General features: G+C 47.7%; 1 non-coding gene across 1 annotated transcript; it reads right to left on the reverse strand.

The window, feature by feature from the left end:
• Positions 1 to 276: 276 nt before the first annotated feature.
• On the reverse strand, positions 277 to 383 carry LOC111812860. Its single transcript, XR_002818240.1, has one exon. It is a non-coding gene; the product is annotated as a U6 spliceosomal RNA (small nuclear RNA).
• Positions 384 to 686: the final 303 nt, after the last annotated feature.

Here is a 686-nt window from a genome sequence, read left to right on the forward strand (position 1 = left end):
TTTTTGTGTTTGGTGCAGGGTCTCACTATGCAGCTCGGACTCAGAGTGTGCCTCCTGTCTTCAGTCTCCCCAGTGCTGGGATTACTGGTGTGTGTGCCACCATGCCTGGACTTGCTCGCAGGCTCAGTGTGCCCCAGGGCTGGGGCCAGCATGGCGTGCAGGACCAGAAATGGAACCCTATCTTACAAGTCCTTTTTTATGGTATTTTTAAAAGTATTGCTTTCCTAATTCCTGCTCAATGAGCTTGTTATTCATGTACAGAAAGGCTATCGATAAAAATATATGGAACACTTCATGAATCTGCATGTCATCCTTGGGCAGCAGTCATACTAATCTTCTCTGTATTGTTCCAATTTTAGTATACGGGCTGCCGAAGGGAGCGCAAGAAATATGATCTTAAAGGAGGACATGAGGGGTGGACTGGAGGCCTGGGTGACACTTCCACCCTCACCTCAAGGTTCTTAATTAAACCAAGGAGCCAACACCAGGCCCTCCCCTTCCACGTGAGCCAGACGTATTTTACCTACTGACCTGCAGCCGGATCCAAACAGAAATCTTCTGCTTGTTGGTGGCTGTCTTAGTTACTTTTCTCTCGTTGCTGGGACAAATACCCGACACTCAAAATGAGAGAAGGAAAGGTTTATTTAGCTCGCAGTTACTGGAGGTTTCAAGACGCTGGAGAACAG

Source organism: Octodon degus, unplaced genomic scaffold (assembly GCF_000260255.1).
Source record: "Octodon degus isolate 3935 unplaced genomic scaffold, OctDeg1.0 scaffold00146, whole genome shotgun sequence".
Classification (NCBI taxonomy): Eukaryota; Metazoa; Chordata; class Mammalia; order Rodentia; family Octodontidae; genus Octodon; species Octodon degus.